We start from the raw sequence: 26,626 nt of genomic DNA on the forward strand, positions 1-26,626 counted from the left end.
TTGATGGGAAAGCTGTAACTCTGTGAGATGATTTAACAGAACACAAAGAAGTTTCTCAGAAAGCTTCTTTCTCTTTGTTATCGGAGGATATTTCTTTTGGCCCTATAGTCTTCAAAGGGATCCGAAATATCTGTTCTCAGATTCCACAGAAATAAGGCTAGAAAAGACATCCACGAAATATAGATGTAACTCTGTGAGATGAATTAAGAGAACACTAAGCAGTTTCTCAGAAAGCTTCTGTCCAGATTTCATCGGAGGATATTTCCTTTTTCACCATAGCCCTCTATGGGCTTCCAAATATCACTTTGCCAATTCCACAAGAACTGTCTTAGCGAAAGGCTTCTTGAGGGGAAAGCTGTAACTCTGTGAGATGATTTCACAGAACACAAAGAAGTTTCTCAGAAAGCTTCTTTCTCTTTGTTATCGGAGGATATTTCCTTTGGCTCTATAGTATTCAAAGGGATCCGAAATATCAGTTCTCAGATTACACAGAAACAAGGCTAGCAAAGAGATCCACGAAATATAGATGAAACTCTGTGAGATGAATTAACAGATCACTAAGCAGTTTCTCAGAAAGCTTCTTTCCAGATTTCATCAGAGGATATTTCCTTTTTCACCATAGCCCTCTGTGGGCTTCCAAATATCACTTTGCCAATTCCAGAAGAACTGTCTTAGCGAAAGGCTTCTTGAGGGGAAAGCTGTAACTCTGTGAGATGATTTCACAGAACACAAAGAAGTTTCCCAGAAAGCTTCTTTCTCTTTGTTATCGGAGGATATTTCCTTTGGCCCTATAGTCTTCAAAGGGATCCGAAATATCTGTTCTCAGATTACACAGAAATAAGGCTAGCAAAGAGATCCACGAAATATAGATGTAACTCTGTGAGATGAATTAACAGAACACTAAGCAGTTTCTCAGAAAGCTTCTTTCCAGATTTCATCGGAGGATATTTCCTTTTTCACCATAGCCCTCTATGGGCTTCCAAATATCACTTTGCCAATTCCACAAGAACTGTCTTAGCGAAAGGCTTCTTGAGGGGAAAGCTGTAACTCTGTGAGATGATTTCACAGAACACAATGAAGTTTGTCAGAAAGCTTCTTTCTCTTAGTTATCGGAGGATATTTCCTTTGGCCCTATAATCTTCAAAGGGATCCGAAATATCTGTTCTCAGATTCCACAGAAATAAGGCTAGCAAAGAGATCCACGAAATACCGATGTAACTCTGTGAGTGGAATTCACACATCACAGAGCAGTTTCTCAGAAATCTTCTTTCCAGATTTCATCTGAGGATATTTCCTTTTTCACCATAGCCCTTTATGGGCTTCCAAATATCACTTTGCCAAATCCACAGGAAGTGTCTTAGCGAAAGGCTTCTTCAGGGGAAAGCTGTAACTCTGTGAGATGATTTCATAGCACACAAAGAAGTTTCTCAGAAAGCTTCTTTCTCTTTGTTATCGGAGGATATTTCCTTTGGCCCTATAGTCTTCAAAGGGATCTGAAAAATCTGTTCTCAGATTGCACAGAAATAAGGCTAGCAAAGAGATCCACGAAATACAGATGTAACTCTGTGAGATGAATTAACAGAACACTAAGCAGTTTCTCATAAAGCTTCTTTCCAGATTTCATCTGAGGATATTTCCTTTTTCACCAAAGCCCTCTATGGGCTTCCAAATATCACTTTGCCAATTTCACAAGAACTGTCTTAGAGAAAGGCTTCTTGAGGGGAAAGCTGTAACTCTGTGAGATGATTTCACAGAACACAAAGAAGTTTCTCAGAAAGCTTCTTTCTCTTAGTTATCTGAGGATATTTCCTTTGGCCCTATAGTCTCCAAAGGGATCCGAAATATCTGTTCTCAGATTCCACAGAAATAACGCTAGCAAAGAGATCCACGAAATACAGATGTAACTCTGTGAGATGAATTCACAGAACACTAAGCAGTTTCTCAGAAAGCTTCTTTCCAGATTTCATCTGAGGATATTTCCTTTTTCACCATAGCCCTCTATGGGCTTCCAAATATCACTTCGCCAATTACACAAGAACTGTCATAGCGAAAGGCTTCTTGAGGGGAAATCTGTAACTCTGTGAGATGATTTCATAGAACACAAAGAAGTTTCTCAGAAAGCTTCTTTCTGTTTGTTATCGGAGGATATTTCCTTTGGCCCTACAGTCTTCAAAGGGATCCGAAATATCTGTTCTCAGATTCCACAGAAATAAGTCTAGCAAAGAGATCCACGAAATATAGATGTAACTCTGTGAGATGAATTAACAGAACACTAAGCAGTTTCTCAGAAAGCTTCTTCCCAGATTTCATCTGAGGATATTTCCTTTTTCACCATAGCCCTCTAGGGGATTCGAAATATCACTTTGCCAATTCCACAAGAACTGTGTTAGCGAAAGTCTTCTTGAGGGGAAAGCTGTAACTCTGTGAGATGATTTCACAGAACACAAAGAAGATTCTCAGAAAGCTTTCTCTTAGTTATCGGAGGATATTTCCTTTGGCCCTATACTCTTCAAAGGGATCCGAAATATGTGTTCTCAGATTCCACAGAAATAAGGCTAGCAAAGAGATCCACGAAATACAGATGTAACTCTGTGAGATGAATTAACAGAACACTAAGTAGTTTCTCAGAAAGCTTCTTTCCAGATTTCATCGGAGGATATTTCCTATTTCACCATAGCCCTCTATGGGCTTCCAAATATCACTTTGCCAATTTCACAAGAACTGTCTTAGCGAAAGGCTTCTTGAGGGGAAAGCTGTAACTCTGTGAGATGATTTCACAGAACACAAAGAAGTTTCTCAGAAAGATTCTTCCTCTTAGTTATCTGAGGATATTTCCTTTGGCCCTACAGTCTCCAAAGGGATCCGAAATATCTGTTCTCAGATTCCACAGAAATAACGCTAGCAAAGAGATCCACGAAATACAGATATAACTCTGTGAGTGGAAGTCACACATCACAGAGCAGTTTCTCAGAAAGCTTCTTTCCAGATTTCATCTGAGGATATTTCCTTTTTCACCATAGCCCTCTAAGGGCTTCCAAATATCACTTTGCCAATTCCACAAGAACTGTCTTAGCGACAGGCTTCTTGAGGGGAAAGATGTAACTCTGTGAGATGATTTCACAGAACACAAAGAAGTTTCTCAGAAAGCTTCTTTCTCTTTGTTATCGGAGGATATTTCCTTTGGCCCTATAGTCTTCAAAGGGATCCGAAATATCTGTTCTCAGATTCCACAGAAATAAGGCTAGCAAAGAGATCCACGAAATACAGATGTAACTCTGTGAGATGAAATAACAGAACACTAAGCAGTTTCTCAGAAAGCTTCTTTCCAGATTTCATCGGAGGATATTTCCTTTTTCACCATAGCCCTCTATGGGCTTCCAAATATCACTTTGCCAATTCCACAAGAACTGTCTTAGCGAAAGGCTTCTTGAGGGGAAAGCTGTAACTCTGTGAGATGATTTCACAGAACACAAAGAAGTTTCTCAGAAAGCTGTTTTCTCTTTGTTATCGGAGGATATTCCCTTTGGCCCTATAGTCTTCAAAGGGATCCGAAATATCTGTTCTCAGATTCCACAGAAATAAGGCTAGCAAAGAGATCCACGAAATACAGATGTAACTCTGTGAGTGGAATTCACACATCACAGAGCAGTTTCTCAGAAAGCCTCTTTCCAGATTTCATCTGAGGATATTTCCTTTTTCACCATAGCCCTCTATGGGCTTCCAAATATCACTTTGCCAATTCCACAAGAACTGTCTTAGCGAAAGGCTTCTTGAGGGGAAAGCTGTAACTCTGTGAGATGATTTCACAGAACACAAAGTAGTTTCTCAGAAAGCTTCTTTCTCTTAGTTATAGGAGGATATTTCCTTTGGCCCTATAGTCTTCAAAGGGATCCGAAATATCTGTTCTCAGATTCCACAGAAATAAGGCTAGCAAAGAGATCCACGAAATACTGATGTAACTCTGTGAGATGAATTAACACAACACTAAGCAGTTTCTCAGAAAGCTTCTTTCCACATTTCATCGGAGGATATTTCCTTTTTCACCATAGCGCTCTACGGTCTTCCAAATATCACTTTGCCATTTCCACAAGAACTGTCTTAGCGAAAGTTTTCTTGAGGGGAAAGCTGTAACTCTGTGAGATGATTACACAGAACACAAAGAAGTTTCTCAGAAAGCTTCTTTCTCTTTGTTATCGGAGGATATTTCCTTTGGCCCTATAGTCTTCAAAGGTATGTAAAATATCTGTTGTCAGATTGCACAGAAATAAGGCTAGCAAAGAGATCCACGAAATACAGATGTAACTCTATGAGATGAATTAACAGAACACTAAGCAGTTTCTCAGAAAGCTTCTTTCCAGATTTCATCTGAGGATATTTCCTTTTTCACCATAGCCCTCTATGGGCTTCCAAATATCACTTTGCCCTTTCCACAAGAACTGTCTTAGCGAAAGGCTTCTTGAGGGGAAAGCTGTAACTCTGTGAGATGATTTCACAGAACACAAAGAAGTTTCTCAGAAGGCTTCTTTCTCTTTGTTATCAGAGGATATTTCTTTGGCCCTGTAGTCTTCAAAGGGATCCGAAATATCTGTTCTCAGATTCAACAGAAATAAGGCTAGCAAAGAGATCCACGAAATACAGATGTAACTCTGTGAGATGAATTAACAGAACACTAAGCAGTTTCTCAGAAAGCTTCTTTCCACATTTCATCGGAGGATATTTCCTTTTTCACCATAGCGCTCTACGGGCTTCCAAATATCACTTTGCCATTTCCACAAGAACTGTCTTAGCGAAAGGGTTCTTGAGGGGAAAGCTGAAACTCTGTGAGATGATTTCACAGAACACAAAGAAGTTTCTCAGAAAGCTTCTCTCTCTTTGTTATCGGAGGATATTTCCTTTGGCCCTATAGTCTTCAAACGTATGCAAAATATCTGTCGTCAGATTGCACAGAAATAAGGCTAGCAAAGAGATCCACGAAATACAGATGTAACCCTGTGAGATGAATTAACAGAACACTAAGCAGTTTCTCAGAAAGCTTCTTTCCAGATTTCATCTGAGGATATTTCCTTTTTCACCATAGACCTCTATGGGCTTCCAAATATCACTTTGCCCATTCCACAAGAACTGTCTTACGGAAAGGCTTCTTGAGGGGAAAGCTGTAACTCTGTGAGATGATTTCGCAAAACACAAAGAAGTTTCTCAGAAAGCTTCTTTCTCTTTGTTATCGGAGGATATTTCCTTTGGCCCTATAGTCTTCAAAGGGATCCGAAATATCTGTTCTCAGATTCCACAGAAATAAGGCTAGCATAGAGATCCACGAAATACAGATGTAACTCTGTGAGATGAATTCACAGAACACTAAGCAGTTTCTCAGAAAGCTTCTTTCCAGATTTCATCTGAGGATATTTTCTTTTACACGATAGCCCTCTATGGGCTTCCAAATATCACTATGCCAATTACACAAGAACTGTCATAGCGAAAGGCTTCTTGAGGGAAAAGCTGTAACTCTGTGAGATGATTTCACAGAACTCAAAGAAGTTTCTCACAAAGCTTCTTTCTCTTAGTTATCGAAGGATATTTCCTTTGGCCCTATAGTCTTCAAAGGGATCCGAAATATCTGTTCTCAGATTCCACAGGAATAAGGCTAGCAAAGAGATCCACGAAATACAGATGTAACTCTGTGAAATGAATTAACAGAACACTAAGTAGTTTCTCAGAAAGCTTCTTTCCAGATTTATTGGGGGATATTTCCTTTTTCAACATAGCTCTCTATGGGCTTCCAAATATCACTTTGCCAATTCCACAAGAACTGTTTTAGCGAAAGGCTTCTTGAGGGGAAAGCTGTAACTCTGTGAGATGATTTCACAGAACACAAAGAAGTTTCCCAGAAAGCTTCTTTCTCTTTGTTATCGGAGGATATTTCCTTTGGCCCTATAGTCTTCAAAGGGATCCGAAATATCTGTTCTCAGATTCCACAGAAATAAGGCTAGCAAAGAGATCCACGAAATATAGATGTAACTCTGTGAGATGAATTAACAGAACACTAAGCAGTTTCTCAGAAAGCTTCTTTCCAGATTTCATCGGAGGATATTTCCTTTTTCACCATAGCCCTCTATGGGCTTCCAAATATCACTTTGCCAATTCCACAAGAACTGTCTTAGCGAAAGGCTTCTTGAGGGGAAAGCTGTAACTCTGTGAGATGATTTCACAGAACACAATGAAGTTTGTCAGAAAGCTTCTTTCTCTTAGTTATCGGAGGATATTTCCTTTGGCCCTATAATCTTCAAAGGGATCCAAAATATCTGTTCTCAGATTCCACATAAATAAGGCTAGCAAAGAGATCCACGAAATACAGATGTAACTCTGTGAGTGGAAGTCACTCATCACAGAGCAGTTTCTCAGAAAGCTTCTTTCCAGATTTCATCTGAGGATATTTCCTTTTTCACCATAGCCCTCTATGGGCTTCAAAATATCACTTTGCCAATTACACAAGAACTGTCTTAGCGAAAGGCTTCTTGAGGGGAAAGCTGTAACTCTTTGAGATGATTTCACAGAACACAAAGAAGTTTCTCAGAAAGCTTCTTTCTCTTTGTTATCGGAAGATATTTCCTTTGGCCGTATAGTCTTCAAAGGGATCCGAAATAGCTGTTCTCAGATTCCCCAGAAATAAGGCTAGCAAAGAGATCCACGAAATATAGATGTAACTCTGTGAGTGGAAGTCAGACATCAAAGAGCAGTTTCTCAGAAAGCTTCTTTCCAGATTTCATCGGAGGATATTTCCTTTTTCACCATAGCCCTCTATGGGCTTCCAAATATCACTTTGCCAATTCCACAATAACTGTCTTAACGAAAGGCTTCTTGAGGGGAAAGCTGTAACTCTGTGAGATGATTTCACAGAACACAAAGAAGTTTCTCAGAAAGCTTCTTTCTCTTTGTTATCGGAGGATATTTCTTTTGGCCCTATAGTCTTCAAAGGGATCCGAAATATCTGTTCTCAGATTCCACAGAAATAAGGCTAGCAAAGAGATCCACGAAATATAGATGTAACTCTGTGAGATGAATTAACAGAACACTAAGCAGTTTCTCAGAAAGCTTCTTTCCAGATTTCATCGGAGGATATTTCCTTTTTCACCATAGCCCTCTATGGGCTTCCAAATATCACTTTGCCAATTCCACAAGAACTGTCTTAGCGAAAGGCTTCTTGAGGGGAAAGCTGTAACTCTGTGAGATGATTTCACAGAACACAAAGAAGTTTCTCAGAAAGCTTCTTTCTCTTAGTTATCGGAGGATATTTCCTTTGGCCCTATAGTCTTCAAAGGGATCCGAAATATCTGTTCTCAGATTCCACAGAAATAAGTCTAGCAAAGAGATCCACGAAATACAGATGTAACACTGTGAGATGAATTAACAGAACACTAAGCAGTTTCTCAGAAAGCTTCTTTCCAGATTTCATCTGAGGATATTTCCTTTTTCTCCATAGCCCTCTATGGGCTTCCAACTATCACTTTGCCAATTCCACAAGAACTGTCTTAAGGAAAGGCTTCTTGAAGGGAAAGCTGTAACTCTGTGAGATGATTTCATTGAACACAAGGAAGTTTCTCACAAAGCTTCTTTCTCTTTGTTATCGGAGGATATTTCCTTTGGCCCTATAGTCTTCAAAGGGATCCGAAATATCTGTTATCAGATTCCACAGAAATAAGGCTAGCAAAGAGATCCACGAAATATAGATGTAACTTTGTGAGATGAATTAACAGAACACTAAGCAGTTTCTCAGAAAGCTTCTTTCCAGATTTCATCGGAGGATATTTCCTTTTTCTCCATAGCCCTCTATGGGCTTCCAAATATCACTTTGCCAATTCCACAAGAACTGTCTTAGCGAAAGGCTTCTTGAGGGGAAAGCTGTAACTCTGTGAGATGATTTCACAGAACACAAAGAAGTTTCTCAGAAAGCTTCTTTCTCTTAGTTATCGGAGGATATTTCCTTTGGCTCTATAGTCTTCAAAGGGATCCGAAATATCTGTTCTCAGATTCCACAGAAATAAGGGTAGCAAAGAGATCCACGAAATATCGATGTAACTTTGTGAGATGAATTAACAGAACACTAAGCAGTTTCTCAGAAAGCTTCTTTCCAGATTTCATCGGAGGATATTTCCTTTTTCACCATAGCCCTCTATGGGCTTCCAAATATCACTTTACCAATTCCACAAGAACTGTCTTAGCGAAAGGCTTCTTGAGGGGAAAGCTGTAACTCTGTGAGATGATTTCACAGAACACAAAGAAGTTTCTCAGAAAGCTTCTTTCTCTTAGTTATCGATGGATATTTCCTTTGGCCCTATAGTCTTCAAAGGGATCCGAAATATCTGCTCTCACATTCCACAGAAATAACGCTAGCAAAGAGATCCACGAAATACAGATGTAACTCTGTGAGTGGAAGTCACACATCACAGAGCAGTTTCTCAGAAAGCTTCTTTCCAGATTTCATCGGATGATATTTCCTTTTTCACCATAGCCCTCTATGGGCTTCCAAATATCACTTTCCCCATTCCACAAGAACTGTCTTAGCGAAAGGCTTCTTGAGGGGAAAGCTGTAACTCTGTGAGATGATTTCGCAAAACACAAAGAAGTTTCTCAGAAAGCTTCTTTCTCTTTGTTATCAGAGGATATTTCCTTGGCCCTTTAGTCTTCAAAGGGATCCGAAATATCTGTTATCAGATTCCACAGAAATAAGGCCAGCAAAGAGATCCCCGAAATATAGATGTAACTCTGTGAGAAGAATTAAGAGAACACTAAGCAGTTTCTCAGAAAGCTTCTTTCCAGATTTCATCGGAGAATATTTCCTTTTTCACCATAGCCCTCCATGGGCTTCCAAATATCACTTTGCCATTTCCACAAGAACTGTCTTAGCGAAAGGCTTCTTGAGGGGAAAGCTGTATCTCTGTGAGATGATTTCACAGAACTCAAAGAAGTTTCTCACAAAGCTTCTTTCTCTAAGTTATCGAAGGATATTTCCTTTGGCCCTATAGTCTTCAAAGGGATCCGAAACATCTCTTCTCAGATTCCACAGAAATAAGGCTAGCAAAGAGATCCACGAAATACAGATGTAACTCTGTCAGTGGAAGTCACACATCACAGAGCAGTTTCTCAGAAAGCTTCTTTCCAGATTTCATCTGAGGATATTTCCTTTTTCACCATAGCCCTCTATGGGCTTCCAAATATCACTTTGCCAATTCCACAAGAACTGTCTTAGCGAAAGGCTTCTTGAGGGGAAAGCTGTAAGTCTGTGAGATGATTTCACAGAACACAAAGAAGTTTCTCAGAAAGCTTCTTTCTCTTGGTTATCGGAGGATATTTCCTTTGGCCCTATATTCTTCAAAGGTATCCGAAATATCTGTTCTCAGATTCCACAGAAATAAGGCCAGCAAAGAGATCCACGAAATAAAGATGTAACTCTGTGAGATGAATTAACAGAACACTAAGCAGTTTCTCAGAAAGCTTCTTTCCAGATTTCATCGGAGAATATTTCCTTTTTCACCATAGCCCTCTAGGGGCTTCCAAATATCACTTTGCCAATTCCACAAGAACTGTCTTTGCGAAAGGCTTCTTGAGGGGAAGCTGTAACTCTGTGAGATGATTTCACAGAACTCAAAGAAGTTTCTCACAAAGCTTCTTTCTCTTAGTTATCGAAGGATATTTCCTTTGGCCCTATAGTCTTCAAAGGGATCCGAAATATCTGTTCTCAGATTCCACAGAAATAAGGCTAGCAAAGAGATCCACGAAATACAGATGTAACTCTGTGAGATGAATTAACAGAACACTAAGCAGTTTCTCAGAAAGCTTCTTTCCAGATTTCATCGGAGGATATTTCCTTTTTCAACATAGCTCTCTATGGGCTTCCAAATATCACTTTACCAATTCCAAAAGAACTGTCTTAGCGAAAGGCTTCTTGAGGGGAAAGCTGTAACTCTGTGAGATGATTTCACAGAACAGAAAGAAGTTTCTCAGAAAGCTTCTTTCTCTTGGTTATCGGAGGATATTTCCTTTGGCCCTATAGTCTTCAAAGGGATCCGAAATATCTGTTCTCAGATTCCACAGAAAAAAGGCTAGCAAAGAGATCCACGAAATATAGATGTAACTATGTGAGATGAATTAACAGAACCCTAAGCAGTTTCTCAGAAAGCTTCTTTCCAGATTTCATCGGAGGATATTTCCTTTTTCACCATAGCCCTCTATGGGCTTCCAAATATCACTTTGCCAATTCCACAAGAACTGTCTTAGCGAAAGGCTTCTTGAGGGGAAAGCTGTAACTCTGTGAGATGATTTCACAGAACACAAAGAAGTTTGTCAGAAAGCTTCTTTCTCTTAGTTATCGGAGGATATTTCCTTTGGCCCTATAGTCTTCAAAGGGATCCGAATCATCTCTTCTCAGATTCCACAGAAATAAGACTAGCAAAGAGATCCAGGAAATATAGATGTAACTCTGTGAGATGAATTAACAGAACACTAAGCAGTTTCTCAGAAAGCTTCTTTCCAGATTTCATCTGAGGATATTTCCTTTTTCACCATAGCCCTCTATGGCTTCCAAGTATCACTTTGCAAATTCCACAAGAACTGTCTTAGCGAAAGGCTTCTTGAGGGGAAAGCTGTAACTCTGTGAGATGATTTCACAGAACACAAAGAAGTTTCTCAGAAAGCTTCTTTCTCTTTGTTATCGGAGGATATTTCCTTTGGCCCTATAGTCTTCAAAGGGATCCGAAACATCTCTTCTCAGATTCCACAGAAATAAGGCTAGCAAAGAGATCCACGAAATACAGATGTAACTCTGTGAGTGGAAGTCACACATCACAGAGCAGTTTCTCAGAAAGCTTCTTTCCAGATTTCATCTGAGGATATTTCCTTTTTCACCATAGCCCTCTATGGGCTTCCAAATATCACTTTGCCCATTCCACAAGAACTGTCTTAGCGAAAGGCTTCTTGAGGGGAAAGCTGTAACTCTGTGAGATGATTTCCCAAAACACAAATAAGTTTCTCAGAAAGCTTCTTTCTCTTTGTTATCGGAGGATATTTCCTTTGGCCCTTTAGTCTTCAAAGGGATCCGAAATATCTGTTCTCAGATTCCACAGAAATAAGACTAGCAAAGAGATCCAGGAAATATAGATGTAACTCTGTGAGATGAATTAACAGAACACTAAGCAGTTTCTCAGAAAGCTTCTTTCCAGATTTCATCTGAGGATATTTCCTTTTTCACCATAGCCCTCTATGGCTTCCAAGTATCACTTTGCAAATTCCACATGAACTGTCTTAGCGAAAGGCTTCTTGAGGGGAAAGCTGTAACTCTGTGAGATGATTTCACAGAACACAAAGAAGTTTCTCAAAAAGCTTCTTTCTCTTTGTTATCGGAGGATATTTCCTTTGGCCCTATAGTCTTCTATGGGATCCGAAATATCTGTTCTCAGATTCCACAGAAATAAGGCTAGCAAAGAGATCCACGAAATATAGATGTAAGTCTGTGAGATGAATTAACAGAACACTAAGCAGTTTCTCAGAAAGCTTCTTTCCAGATTTCATCTGAGGATATTTCCTTTTTCACCATAGCCCTCTATGGGCTTCGAAATATCACTTTGCCAATTCCATAAGAACTGTGTTAGCGAAAGGCTTCTTGAGGGGAAAGCTGTAACTCTGTGAGATGATTTCACAGAACACAAAGAAGTTTCTCAGAAAGCTTCTTTCTCTTAGTTATCGGAGGATATTTCCATTGGCCCTATTGTCTTCAAAGGGATCCGAAATATCTGTTCTCAGATTCCACAGAAATAAAGCTAGCAAAGAGATCCACGAAATACAGATGTAACTCTGTGAGATGAATTAACAGAACACTAAGCAGTTTCTCAGAAAGCTTCTTTCCAGATTTCATCTGAGGATATTTCCTTTTTCACCATAGCCCTCTATGGGCTTCCAAATATCACTTTGCCAATTCCACAAGAACTGTCTTAGCGAAAGGCTTCTTGAGGGGAAAGCTGTAACTCTGTGAGATGATTTCAGGGAACACAAAGAAGTTTGTCAGAAACCTTCTTTCTCTTTGTTATCGGAGGATATTTCCTTTGGCCCTATAGTCTTCAAAGGGATCCGAAATATCTGTTCTCAGATTCCACAGAAATAAGGCCAGCAAAGAGATCCACGAAATAAAGATGTAACTCTGTGAGATGAATTAACAGAACACTAAGCAGTTTCCCAGAAAGCTTCTTTCCAGATTTCATCGGAGAATATTTCCTTTTTCACCATAGCCCTCTAGGGGCTTCCAAATATCACTTTGCCAATTCCACAAGAACTGTCTTAGCGAAATTCTTCTTGAGGGGAAGCTGTAACTCTGTGAGATGATTTCACAGAACTCAAAGAAGTTTCTCACAAAGCTTCTTTCTCTTAGTTATCGAAGGATATTTCCTTTGGCCCTATAGCCTTCAAAGGGATCCGAAATATCTGTTCTCAGATTCCACAGAAATAAGGCTAGCAAAGAGATCCAGGAAATACAGATGTAACTCTGTGAGATGAATTAACAGAACACTAAGCAGTTTCTCAGAAAGCTTCTTTCCAGATTTCATCGGAGGATATTTCCTTTTTCAACATAGCTCTCTATGGGCTTCCAAATATCACTTTACCAATTCCAAAAGAACTGTCTTAGCGAAAGGCTTCTTGAGGGGAAAGCTGTAACTCTGTGAGATGATTTCACAGAACAGAAAGAAGTTTCCCAGAAAGCTTCTTTCTCTTTGTTATCGGAGGATATTTCCTTTTGACCCTATAATCTTCAAAGGGATCCGAAATATCTGTTCTCAGATTCCACAGAAAAAAGGCTAGCAAAGAGATCCACGAAATATAGATGTAACTATGTGAGATGAATTAACAGAACACTAAGCAGTTTCTCAGAAAGCTTCTTTCCAGATTTCATCGGAGGATATTTCCTTTTTCACCATAGCCCTCTATGGGCTTCCAAATATCACTTTGCCAATTCCACAAGAACTGTCTTAGCGAAAGGCTTCTTGAGGGGAAAGCTGTAACTCTGTGAGATGATTTCACAGAACACAAAGAAGTTTGTCAGAAAGCTTCTTTCTCTTAGTTATCGGAGGATATTTCCTTTGGCCCTATAGTCTTCAAAGGGATCCGAATCATCTCTTCTCAGATTCCACAGAAATAAGACTAGCAAAGAGATCCAGGAAATATAGACGTAACTCTGTGAGATGAATTAACAGAACACTAAGCAGTTTCTCAGAAAGCTTCTTTCCAGATTTCATCTGAGGATATTTCCTTTTTCACCATAGCCCTCTATGGCTTCCAAGTATCACTTTGCAAATTCCACAAGAACTGTCTCAGCGAAAGGCTTCTTGAGGGGAAAGCTGTAACTCTGTGAGATGATTTCACAGAACACAAAGAAGTTTCTCAGTAAGCTTCTTTCTCTTTGTTATCGGAGGATATTTCCTTTGGCCCTATAGTCTTCAAAGGGATCCGAAATATCTGTTCTCAGATTCCACAGAAATAAGGCTAGCAAAGAGATCCACGAAATATAGATGTAAGTCTGTGAGATGAATTAACAGAACACTAAGCAGTTTCTCAGAAAGCTTCTTTCCAGATTTCATCTGAGGATATTTCCTTTTTCACCATAGCCCTCTATGGGCTTCGAAATATCACTTTGCCAATTCCACAAGAACTGTGTTATTGAAAGGCTTCTTGAGGGGAAAGCTGTAACTCTGTGAGATGATTTCACAGAACACAAAGAAGTTTCTCAGAAAGCTTCTTTCTCTTAGTTATCGGAGGATATTTCCATTGGCCCTATTGTCTTCAAAGGGATCCGAAATATCTGTTCTCAGATTCCACAGAAATAAAGCTAGCAAAGAGATCCACGAAATACAGATGTAACTCTGTGAGATGAATTAACAGAACATTAAGCAGTTTCTCAGAAAGCTTCTTTCCAGAATTCATCTGAGGATATTTCCTTTTTCACCATAGCCCTCTAAGGGCTTCCAAATATCACTTTGCCAATTCCACAAGAACTGTCTTAGCAAAAGGCTTCTTGAGGGGAAAGCTGTAACTCTGTGAGATGATTTCACAGAACACAAAGAAGTTTCTCAGAAAGCTTCTTTCTCTTAGTTATCGGAGGATATTTCCTTTGGCTCTATAGTCTTCAAAGGGATCCGAAATATCTGTTCTCAGATTCCACATAAATAAGGCTAGCAAGGAGATCCACGAAATACAGATGTAACTCTTTGAGTGGAAGTCACACATCACAGAGCAGTTTCTCAGAAATCTTCTTTCCAGTTTTCATCTGAGGATATTTCCTTTTTCACCATAGCCCTCTATGGGCTTCCAAATATCACTTTGCCAATTCCACAAGAACTGTCTTAGCGAAAGGCTTCTTGAGGGGAAAGCTGTAACTCTGTGAGATGATTTCACAGAACACAAAGAAGTTTCTCAGAAAGCTTCTTTCTCTTTGTTATAGGAAGATATTTCCTTTGGCCCTATAGTCTTCAAAGGGATCCGAAATATCTGTTCTCAGATTCCCCAGAAATAAGGCTAGCAAAGAGATCCACGAAATACAGATGTAACTCTGTGAGTGGAAGTCACACATCAAAGAGCAGTTTCTCAGAAAGCTTCTTTCCAGATTTCATCTGAGGATATTTCCTTTTTCACCATAGCCCTCTAGGGGCTTCCAAATATCACTTTGCCAATTCCACAAGAACTGTCTTAGCGAAAGGCTTCTTGAAGGGAAAGCTGTAACTCTGTGAGATGATTTCATAAAACACAAAGAAGTTTCTCACAAAGCTCTTTCTCTTTATCGGAGGATATTTCCTTTGGCCCTATAGTCTTCAAAGGGATCCGAAATATCTGTTCTCAGATTCCCCAGAAATAAGGCTAGCAAAGAGATCCACGAAATACAGATGTAACTATGTGAGATGAATTAACAGAACACTAAGCAGTTTCTCAGAAAGCTTCTTTCCAGATTTCATCTGAGGATATTTCCTTTTTCACCATAGCCCTCTATGGGCTTCCAAATATCACTTTGCCAATTCCACAAGAACTGTCTTAGCGAAAGGCTTCTTGAGGGGAAAGCTGTAACTCTGTGAGATGATTTCACAGAACACAAAGAAGTTTCTCAGAAAGCTTCTTTCTCTTAGTTATCGGAGGATATTTCCTTTGGCACTATAGTCTTCAAAGGGATCCGAAATATCTGTTATCAGATTCCACAGAAATAAGGCTAGCAAAGAGATCCACGAAATATAGATGTAACTCTGTGAGATGAATTAACAGAACACTAAGCAGTTTCTCAGAAAGCTTCTTTCCAGTTTTCATCTGAGGATATTTCCTTTTTCACCATAGCCCTCTATGGGCTTCCAAATATCACTTTGCCAATTTCACAAGAACTGTCTTAGCGAAAGGCTTCTTGAGGGGAAAGCTGTAACTCTGTGAGATGATTTCACAGAACACAAAGAAGTTTCTCAAAAAGCTTCTTTCTCTTTGTTATCGGAAGATATTTCCTTTGGCCCTGTAGTCTTCAAAGGGATCCGAAATATCTGTTCTCAGATTCCCCAGAAATAAGGCTATCAAAGAGATCCACGAAATACAGATGTAACTCTGTGAGTGGAAGTCACACATCAAAGAGCAGTTTCTCAGAAAGCTTCTTTCCAGATTTCATCGGAGGATATTTCCTTTTTCACCATAGCCCTCTATGGGCTTCCAAATATCACTTTGCCAATTCCACAAGAACTATGTTAGCGAAAGGCTTCTTTGATGGGAAAGCTGTAACTCTGTGAGATGATTTAACAGAACACAAAGAAGTTTCTCAGAAAGCTTCTTTCTCTTTGTTATCGGAGGATATTTCTTTTGGCCCTATAGTCTTCAAAGGGATCCGAAATATCTGTTCTCAGATTCCACAGAAATAAGGCTAGAAAAGACATCCACGAAATATAGATGTAACTCTGTGAGATGAATTAAGAGAACACTAAGCAGTTTCTCAGAAAGCTTCTGTCCAGATTTCATCGGAGGATATTTCCTTTTTCACCATAGCCCTCTATGGGCTTCCAAATATCACTTTGCCAATTCCACAAGAACTGTCTTAGCGAAAGGCTTCTTGAGGGGAAAGCTGTAACTCTGTGAGATGATTTCACAGAACACAAAGAAGTTTCTCAGAAAGCTTCTTTCTCTTTGTTATCGGAGGATATTTCCTTTGGCTCTATAGTATTCAAAGGGATCCGAAATATCAGTTCTCAGATTACACAGAAACAAGGCTAGCAAAGAGATCCACGAAATATAGATGAAACTCTGTGAGATGAATTAACAGATCACTAAGCAGTTTCTCAGAAAGCTTCTTTCCAGATTTCATCAGAGGATATTTCCTTTTTCACCATAGCCCTCTGTGGGCTTCCAAATATCACTTTGCCAATTCCAGAAGAACTGTCTTAGCGAAAGGCTTCTTGAGGGGAAAGCTGTAATTCTGTGAGAATATTTCACAGAACACAAAGAAGTTTCTCAGAAAGTCTCTTTCTCTTTGTTATCGGAGGATATTTCCTTTGGCCCTATAGTCTTCAAAGGGATCCGAAATATCTGTTCTCAGATTCCACAGAAATAAGGCTAGCAAAGAGATCCACGAAATACAGATGTAAATCTGTGAGTGGAATTCACACATCACAGAGCAGTTTCTCAGAAAGCTTCTCTCCAGATTTCATCTGAGGATATTTCGTTTTTCACCATAGCCCTCTATGGGCTTCCAAATATCACTTTGCCAATTCCACAAGAACTGTCTTAGCGAAAGGCTTCTTGAGGGGAAAGCTGTAACTCTGTGAGATGATTTCATAGCACACAAAGAAGTTTCTCAGAAAGCTTCTTTCTCTTTGTTATCGGAGGATATTTCTTTGGCCCTATAGTCTTCAAAGGGATCTGAAAAATCTGTTCTCAGATTGCACAGAAATAAGGCTAGCAAAGAGATCCACGAAATACAGATGTAACTCTGTGAGATGAATTAACAGAACACTAAGTAGTTTCTCAGAAAGCTTCTTTCCAGATTTCATCTGAGGATATTTCCTGTTTCACCATAGCCCTCTAAGGGCTTCCAAATATCACTTTGCCAATTTCACAAGAACTGTCTTAGCGAAAGGCTTCTTGAAGGGAAAGCTGTAACTCTGTGAGATGATTTCACAGAACACAAAGAAGTTTCTCAGAAAGCTTCTTTCTCTTAGTTATCTGAGGATATTTCCTTTGGCCCTATAGTCTCCAAAGGGATCCGAAATATCTCTTCTCAGATTCCACAGAAATAACGCTAGCAAAGAGATCCACGGAATACAGATATAACTCTGTGAGTGGAAGTCACACATCACAGAGCAGTTTCTCACAAAGCTTCTTTCCAGATTTCATCTGAGGATATTTCCTTTTTCACCATAGCCCTCTATGGGCTTCCAAATATCACTTTGCCAATTCCACAAGAACTGTCTTAGCGAAAGGCTTCTTGAGGGGAAAGCTGTAACTCTGTGAGATGATTTCACAGAACACAAAGAAGTTTTTCAGAAAGATTCTTTCTCTTTGTTATCGGAGGATATTTCCTTTGGCCCTATAGCCTTCAAAGGGATCCGAAATATCTGTTCTCAGATTCCACAGAAATAAGGCCAGCAAAGAGATCCCCGATATATAGATGTAACTCTGTGAGAAGAATTAACAGAACACTAAGCAGTTTCTCAGAATGCTTCTTTCTCTTTGCTATCGGAGGATATTTCCTTTGGCCCTATAGTCTTCAAAGGTATGCAAAATATCTGTTGTCAGATTGCACAGAAATAAGGCTAGCAAAGAGATCCACGAAATACAGATGTAACTCTGTGAGATGAATTAACAGAACACTAAGCAGTTTCTCAGAAAGCTTCTTTCCATATTTCATCTGAGGATATTTCCTTTTTCACCATAGCCCTCTATGGGCTTCCAAATATCACTTTGCTATTCCACAAGAACTGTCTTAGCGAAAGGCTTCTTGAGGGGAAAGCTGTAACTCTGTGAGATGATTTCGCAAAACACAAAGAAGTTTCTCAGAAAGCTTCTTTCTCATTGTTATCGGAGGATATTTCCTTTGGCCCTTTAGTCTTCAAAGGGATCCGAAATATCTGTTCTCAGATTCCACAGAAATGAGGCTAGCAAAGAGATCCACGAAATACAGATGAAACTCTTTGAGTGGAAGTCACACATCACAGAGCAGTTTCTCAGAAAGCTTCTTTCCAGATTTCATCTGAGGATATTTCCTTTTTCACCATAGCCCTCTATGGGCTTCCAAATATCACTTTGCCAATTCCACAAGAACTGTCTTAGCGAAAGGCTTCTTGAGGGGAAAGCTGTAACTCTGTGAGATGATTTCACAGAACACAAAGAAGTTTCTCAGAAAGCTTCTTTCTCTTAGTTATCGGAGGATATTTCCTTTGGCACTATAGTCTTCAAAGGGATCCGAAATATCTGTTATCAGATTCCACAGAAATAAGGCTAGCAAAGAGATCCACGAAATATAGATGTAACTCTGTGAGATGAATTAACAGAACACTAAGCAGTTTCTCAGAAAGCTTCTTTCCAGATTTCATCGGAGGATATTTCCTTTTTCACCATAGCCCTCTATGGGCTTCCAAATATCACTTTGCCAATTACACAAGAACTGTCTTAGCGAAAGGCTTCTTGAGGGGAAAGCTGTAACTCTGTGAGATGATTTCACAGAACTCAAAGAAGTTTCTCAGAAAGCTTCTTTCTCTTTGTTATCGGAGGATATTTCCTTTGGCCCTACAGTCTTCAAAGGGATCCGAAATATCTGTACTCAGATTCCACAGAAATAAGGCTAGCCAAGAGATCCACGAAATACAGATGTAATTCTGTGAGTGGAAGTCACACATCACAGAGCAGTTTCTCAGAAAGATTCTTTCCAGATTTCATCTGAGGATATTTCCTTTTTCACCATAGCCCTATATGGGCTTCCAAATATCACTTTGCCAATTCCACAAGAACTGTCTTAGCGAAAGGCTTCTTGAGGGAAAAGCTGTAACTCTGTGAGATGATTTCACAGAACACAAAGAAGTTTGTCAGAAAGCTTCTTTCTCTTAGTTATCGGAGGATATTTCCTTTGGCCCTATAGTCTTCAAAGGGATCCTAAATATCTGTTCTCAGATTCCACAGAAATAAGGCTAGCAAAGAGATACAGGAAATACAGATGTAACTCTGTGAGATGAATTAACAGAACACTAAGCAGTTTCTCAGAAAGCTTCTTTCCAGTTTTCATCTGAGGATATTTCCTTTTTCACCATAGCCCTCTATGGGCTTCCAAATATCACTTTGCCAATTTCACAAGAACTGTCTTAGCGAAAGGCTTCTTGAGGGGAAAGCTGTAACTCTGTGAGATGATTTCACAGAACACAAAGAAGTTTCTCAGAAAGCTTCTTTCTCTTTGTTATCGGAGGATATTTCCTTTGGCCCTATAGTCTTCAAAGGGATCCTAAATATCTGTTCTCAGATTCCCCAGAAATAAGGCTATCAAAGAGATCCACGAAATACAGATGTAACTCTGTGAGTGGAAGTCACACATCAAAGAGCAGTTTCTCAGAAAGCTTCTTTCCAGATTTCATCGGAGGATATTTCCTTTTTCACCATAGTCCTCTATGGGCTTCCAAATATCACTTTGCCAATTCCACAAGAACTGTGTTAGCGAAAGGCTTCTTGGATGGGAAAGCTGTAACTCTGTGAGATGATTTAACAGAACACAAAGAAGTTTCTCAGAAAGCTTCTTTCTCTTTGTTATCGGAGGATATTTCTTTTGGCCCTATAGTCTTCAAAGGGATCCGAAATATCTGTTCTCAGATTCCACAGAAATAAGGCTAGAAAAGACATCCACGAAATATAGATGTAACTCTGTGAGATGAATTAAGAGAACACTAAGCAGTTTCTCAGAAAGCTTCTGTCCAGATTTCATCGGAGGATATTTCCTTTTTCACCATAGCCCTCTATGGGCTTCCAAATATCACTTTGCCAATTCCACAAGAACTGTCTTAGCGAAAGGCTTCTTGAGGGGAAAGCTGTAACTCTGTGAGATGATTTCACAGAACACAAAGAAGTTTCTCAGAAAGCTTCTTTCTCTTTGTTATCGGAGGATATTTCCTTTGGCTCTATAGTATTCAAAGGGATCCGAAATATCAGTTCTCAGATTACACAGAAACAAGGCTAGCAAAGAGATCCACGAAATATAGATGAAACTCTGTGAGATGAATTAACAGATCACTAAGCAGTTTCTCAGAAAGCTTCTTTCCAGATTTCATCAGAGGATATTTCCTTTTTCACCATAGCCCTCTGTGGGCTTCCAAATATCACTTTGCCAATTCCAGAAGAACTGTCTTAGCGAAAGGCTTCTTGAGGGGAAAGCTGTAATTCTGTGAGAATATTTCACAGAACACAAAGAAGTTTCTCAGAAAGTCTCTTTCTCTTTGTTATCGGAGGATATTTCCTTTGGCCCTATAGTCTTCAAAGGGATCCGAAATATCTGTTCTCAGATTCCACAGAAATAAGGCTAGCAAAGAGATCCACGAAATACAGATGTAAATCTGTGAGTGGAATTCACACATCACAGAGCAGTTTCTCAGAAAGCTTCTCTCCAGATTTCATCTGAGGATATTTCGTTTTTCACCATAGCCCTCTATGGGCTTCCAAATATCACTTTGCCAATTCCACAAGAACTGTCTTAGCGAAAGGCTTCTTGAGGGGAAAGCTGTAACTCTGTGAGATGATTTCATAGCACACAAAGAAGTTTCTCAGAAAGCTTCTTTCTCTTTGTTATCGGAGGATATTTCTTTGGCCCTATACTCTTCAAAGGGATCTGAAAAATCTGTTCTCAGATTGCACAGAAATAAGGCTAGCAAAGAGATCCACGAAATACAGATGTAACTCTGTGAGATGAATTAACAGAACACTAAGTAGTTTCTCAGAAAGCTTCTTTCCAGATTTCATCTGAGGATATTTCCTGTTTCACCATAGCCCTCTAAGGGCTTCCAAATATCACTTTGCCAATTTCACAAGAACTGTCTTAGCGAAAGGCTTCTTGAAGGGAAAGCTGTAACTCTGTGAGATGATTTCACAGAACACAAAGAAGTTTCTCAGAAAGCTTCTTTCTCTTAGTTATCTGAGGATATTTCCTTTGGCCCTATAGTCTCCAAAGGGATCCGAAATATCTCTTCTCAGATTCCACAGAAATAACGCTAGCAAAGAGATCCACGGAATACAGATATAACTCTGTGAGTGGAAGTCACACATCACAGAGCAGTTTCTCACAAAGCTTCTTTCCAGATTTCATCTGAGGATATTTCCTTTTTCACCATAGCCCTCTATGGGCTTCCAAATATCACTTTGCCAATTCCACAAGAACTGTCTTAGCGAAAGGCTTCTTGAGGGGAAAGCTGTAACTCTGTGAGATGATTTCACAGAACACAAAGAAGTTTTTCAGAAAGATTCTTTCTCTTTGTTATCGGAGGATATTTCCGTTGGCCCTATAGCCTTCAAAGGGATCCGAAATATCTGTTCTCAGATTCCACAGAAATAAGGCCAGCAAAGAGATCCCCGAAATATAGATGTAACTCTGTGAGAAGAATTAACAGAACACTAAGCAGTTTCTCAGAATGCTTCTTTCTCTTTGCTATCGGAGGATATTTCCTTTGGCCCTATAGTCTTCAAAGTTATGCAAAATATCTGTTGTCAGATTGCACAGAAATAAGGCTAGCAAAGAGATCCACGAAATACAGATGGAACTCTGTGAGATGAATTAACAGAACACTAAGCAGTTTCTCAGAAAGCTTCTTTCCATATTTCATCTGAGGATATTTCCTTTTTCACCATAGCCCTCTATGGGCTTCCAAATATCACTTTGCTATTCCACAAGAACTGTCTTAGCGAAAGGCTTCTTGAGGGGAAAGCTGTAACTCTGTGAGATGATTTCGCAAAACACAAAGAAGTTTCTCAGAAAGCTTCTTTCTCATTGTTATCGGAGGATATTTCCTTTGGCCCTTTAGACTTCAAAGGGATCCGAAATATCTGTTCTCAGATTCCACAGAAATGAGGCTAGCAAAGAGATCCACGAAATACAGATGAAACTCTTTGAGTGGAAGTCACACATCACAGAGCAGTTTCTCAGAAAGCTTCTTTCCAGATTTCATCTGAGGATATTTCGTTTTTCACCATAGCCCTCTATGGGCTTCCAAATATCAATTTGCCAATTCCACAAGAACTGTCTTAGCGAAAGGCTTCTTGAAGGGAAAGCTCTGACTCTGTGAGATGATTTCATAGAACACAAAGAAGTTTCTCACAAAGCTTCTTTCTCTTTGTTATCGGAGGATATTTCCTTTGGCCCTATAGTCTTCAAAGGGATCCGAAATATCTGTTCTCAGATTCCACAGAAATAAGGCCAGCAAAGAGATCCACGAAATAAAGATGTAACTCTGTGAGATGAATTAACAGAACACTAAGCAGTTTCTCAGAAAGCTTCTTTCCAGATTTCATCTGAGGATATTTCCTTTTTCACCATAGCCCTCTATGGGCTTCCAAATATCACTTTGCCAATTCCACAAGAACTGTCTTAGCGAAAGGCTTCTTTAGGGGAAAGCTGTAACTCTGTGAGTTGATTTCACAGAACACAAAGAAGTTTCTCAGAAAGCTTCTTTCTCTTTGTTAACGGAGGATATTTCCTTTGGCCCTATAGTCTTCAAAGGTATGCAAAATATCTGTTGTCAGATTGCACAGAAATAAGGCTAGCAAAGAGATCCACGAAATACAGATGTAATTCTGTGAGATGAATTAACAGAACACTAAGCAGTTTCTCAGAAAGCTTCTTTCCAGATTTCATCTGAGGATATTTCCTTTTTCACCATAGCCCTCTATGGGCTTCCAAATATCACTTTGCCCATTCCACAAGAACTGTCTTAGCGAAAGGCTTCTTGAGGGGAAAGCTGTAACTCTGTGAGATGATTTCGCAAAACACAAAGACGTTTCTCAGAAAGCTTCTTTCTCTTTGTTATCGGAGGATATTTCCTTTGGCCCTTCAGTCTTCAAAGGGATCCGAAATATCTGTTCTCAGATTCCACAGAAATGAGGCTAGCAAAGAGATCCACGAAATACAGATGTAACTCTGTGAGTGGAAGTCACACATCACAGAGCAGTTTCTCAGAAAGCTTCTTTCCAGATTTCATCTGAGGATATTTCGTTTTTCACCATAGCCCTCTATGGGCTTCCAAATATCACTTTGCCAATTCCACAAGAACTGTCTTAGCGAAAGGCTTCTTGAGGGGAAAGCTGTAACTCTGTGAGATGATTTCACAGAACACAAAGAAGTTTCTCAGAAAGCTTCTTTCTCTTAGTTATCGGAGGATATTTCCTTTGGCCCTATAGTCTTCAAAGGGATCCAAAATATCTCTTCTCAGATTCCACAGAAATAAGGCTAGCAAAGAGATCCACGAAATACCGATGTAACTCTGTGAGTGGAATTCACACATCACAGAGCAGTTTCTCAGAAAGCTTCTTTCCAGATTTCATCTGAGGATATTTCGTTTTTCACCATAGCCCTCTATGGGCTTCCAAATATCACTTTGCCAATTCCACAAGAACTGTCTTAGCGAAAGGCTTCTTGAGGGGAAAGCTGTAACTCTGTGAGGTGATTTCATAGCACACAAAGAAGTTTCTCAGAAAGCTTCTTTCTCTTTGTTATCGGAGGATATTTCCTTTGGCCCTATAGTCTTCAAAGGGATCTGAAAAATCTGTTCTCAGATTGCACAGAAATAAGGCTAGCAAAGAGATCCACGAAATGCTGATGTAACTCTGTGAGATGAATTAACAGAACACTAAGTAGTTTCTCATAAAGCTTCTTTCCAGATTTCATCTGAGGATATTTCCTTTTTCACCATAGCCCTCTATGGGCTTCCAAATATCACTTTGCCAATTTCACAAGAACTGTCTTAGAGAAAGGCTTCTTGAGGGGAAAGCTGTAACTCTGTGAGATGATTTCACAGAACACAAAGAAGTTTCTCAGAAAGCTTCTTTCTCTTAATTATCTGAGGATATTTCCTTTGGCCCTATAGTCTCCAAAGGGATCCGAAATATCTGTTCTCAGATTCCACAGAAATAAGTCTAGCAAAGAGATCCACGAAATACAGATGTAACTCTGTGAGATGAATTCACAGAACACTAAGCAGTTTCTCAAAAAGCTTCTTTCCAGATTTCTTCTGAGGATATTTCCTTTTTCACCATAGCCCTCTATTGGCTTCCAAATATCACTTCGCCAATTACACAAGAACTGTCATAGCGAAAGGCTTCTTGAGGGGAAAGCTGTAACTCTGTGAGATGATTTCATAGAACACAAAGAAGTTTCTCAGAAAGCTTCTTTCTGTTTGTTATCGGAGGATATTTCCTTTGGCCCTACAGTCTTCAAAGGGATCCGAAATATCTGTTCTCAGATTCCACAGAAATAAGTCTAGCAAAGAGATCCACGAAATATAGATGTAACTCTGTGAGATGAATTAACAGAACACTAAGCAGTTTCTCAGAAAGCTTCTTCCCAGATTTCATCTGAGGAGATTTCCTTTTTCACCATAGCCCTCTAGGGGCTTCGAAATATCACTTTGCCAATTCCACAAGAACTGTGTTAGCGAAAGTCTTCTTGAGGGGAAAGCTGTAACTCTGTGAGATGATTTCACAGAACACAAAGAAGATTCTCAGAAAGCTTCTTTCTCTTAGTTATCGGAGGATATTTAATTTGGCCCTATACTCTTCAAAGGGATCCGAAATATGTGTTCTCAGATACCACAGAAATAAGGCTAGCAAAGAGATCCACGAAATACAGATGTAACTCTGTGAGATGAATTAACAGAACACTAAGTAGTTTCTCAGAAAGCTTCTTTCCAGATTTCATCGGAGGATATTTCCTATTTCACCATAGCCCTCTATGGGCTTCCAAATATCACTTTGCCAATTTCACAAGAACTGTCTTAGCGAAAGGCTTCTTGAGGGGAAAGCTGTAACTCTGTGAGATGATTTCACAGAACACAAAGAAGTTTCTCAGAAAGATTCTTCCTCTTAGTTATCTGAGGATATTTCCTTTGGCCCTATAGTCTCCAAAGGGATCCGAAATATCTGTTCTCAGATTCCACAGAAATAACGCTAGCAAAGAGATCCACGAAATACAGATATAACTCTGTGAGTGGAAGTCACACATCCAGAGCAGTTTCTCAGAAAGCTTCTTTCCAGATTTCATCTGAGGATATTTCCTTTTTCACCATAGCCCTCTAAGGGCTTCCAAATATCACTTTGCCAATTCCACAAGTACTGTCTTAGCGTCAGGCTTCTTGAGGGGAAAGATGTAACTCTGTGAGATGATTTCACAGAACACAAAGAAGTTTCTCAGAAATCTTCTTTCTCTTTGTTATCGGAGGATATTTCCTTTGGCCCTATAGACTTCAAAGGGATCCGAAATATCTGTTCTCAGATTCCACAGAAATAAGGCTAGCAAAGAGATCCACGAAATACAGATGTAACTCTGTGAGATGAAATAACAGAACACTAAGCAGTTTCTCAGAAAGCTTCTTTCCAGATTTCATCTGAGGATATTTCCTTTTTCACCATAGCCCTCTATGGGCTTCCAAATATCACTTTGCCAATTCCACAAGAACTGTCTTAGCGAAAGGCTTCTTGATGGGAAAGCTGTAACTCTGTGAGATGATTTCACAGAACACAAATAAGTTTCTCAGAAAGCTGTTTTCTCTTTGTTATCGGAGGATATTCCCTTTGGCCCTATAGTCTTCAAAGGGATCCGAAATATCTGTTCTCAGATTCCACAAAAATAAGGCTAGCAAAGAGATCCACGAAATACAGATATAACTCTGTGAGTGGAAATCACACATCACAGAGCAGTTTCTCAGAAAGCTTCTTTCCAGATTTCATCTGAGGATATTTCCTTTTTCACCATAGCCCTCTAAGGGCTTCCAAATATCACTTTGCCAATTCCACAAGAACTGTCTTAGCGTCAGGCTTCTTGAGGGGAAAGATGTAACTCTGTGAGATGATTTCACAGAACACAAAGAAGTTTCTCAGAAATCTTCTTTCTCTTTGTTATCGGAGGATATTTCCTTTGGCCCTATAGACTTCAAAGGGATCCGAAATATCTGTTCTCAGATTCCACAGAAATAAGGCTAGCAAAGAGATCCACGAAATACAGATGTAACTCTGTGAGATGAAATAACAGAACACTAAGCAGTTTCTCAGAAAGCTTCTTTCCAGATTTCATCTGAGGATATTTCCTTTTTCACCATAGCCCTCTAAGGGCTTCCAAATATCACTTTGCCAATTCCACAAGAACTGTCTTAGCGAAAGGCTTCTTGAGGGGAAAGCTGTAACTCTCTGAGATGATTTCACAGAACACAAAGAAGTTTCTCAGAAAGCTGTTTTCTCTTTGTTATCGGAGGATATTCCCTTTGGCCCTATAGTCTTCAAAGGGATCCGAAATATCTGTTCTCAGATTCCACAGAAATAAGGCTAGCAAAGAGATCCACGAAATACATATGTAACTCTGTGAGTGGAAATCACACATCACAGAGCAGTTTCTCAGAAA

This window comes from Macaca nemestrina, chromosome 6 (assembly GCF_043159975.1).
Source record: "Macaca nemestrina isolate mMacNem1 chromosome 6, mMacNem.hap1, whole genome shotgun sequence".
Taxonomy (NCBI): domain Eukaryota; kingdom Metazoa; phylum Chordata; class Mammalia; order Primates; family Cercopithecidae; genus Macaca; species Macaca nemestrina.